We start from the raw sequence: 693 nt of genomic DNA, 5'->3' as shown, positions 1-693 counted from the left end.
TCAATTGTAACCTCAAAATAAGTCTTTCTTGTTTTATGAAATCCTGAGAATAAAAACTCCCTGCTAACTTGCAAATATTATCAATATTGAATTGATTTGTAATTGTTATTAGGATCCAAAACAGTGCTTAAAGTTAAAAGTTTCACAGCTTGCTCACTGAATTTCAAATTCAATTCTTGTAACTAGGTATCTATCATCACTAAAAATATATCAACTCGATAATAATACTCCACAGTTATATCTAGTTAATGAGATCAACCTCTACCCAAGATATATCGTGCGCCCATGTTAGGAATTTCTATCTCATGTTTTTGACCAAATTTTTTCAAATTCTCAAGTAAATTAGACCACCCATTATCTCTCAACTTCTGAAGGAGTGATTTTATAGTAAAAACAAGAAGAATTGAATTTAAAATATCTTGAGAGCGTAATTATAATGCTTGGCAAAGAACATTAGTGATTCCCAAGATTTCATGCATCAAGTGTAATATGAAAATAAATTCAAATGATGTTAGTATTTTACTAGTAGTAGAAGCATCACCTCTTTGTAAATAACTAGCCCCTTCGTCAATAATACTTTCCACAACAGTGCAAGTTGCATCAAACATTCTCATCAAGCTACAAATAGGATGAAAGTGTGAGCTCCATTGAGTATCTCCAGCTCTTTGTAGAGTTCCCACTTGATTTGCTCCT

The sequence above is a fragment of the Theobroma umbraticum genome, unplaced genomic scaffold (genome assembly GCF_002168275.2).
Source record: "Theobroma umbraticum cultivar Fairchild unplaced genomic scaffold, ASM216827v3 scaffold_55.0, whole genome shotgun sequence".
Classification (NCBI taxonomy): Eukaryota; Viridiplantae; Streptophyta; class Magnoliopsida; order Malvales; family Malvaceae; genus Theobroma; species Theobroma umbraticum.
Note: the sequence above shows the minus strand (reverse complement) of the source record.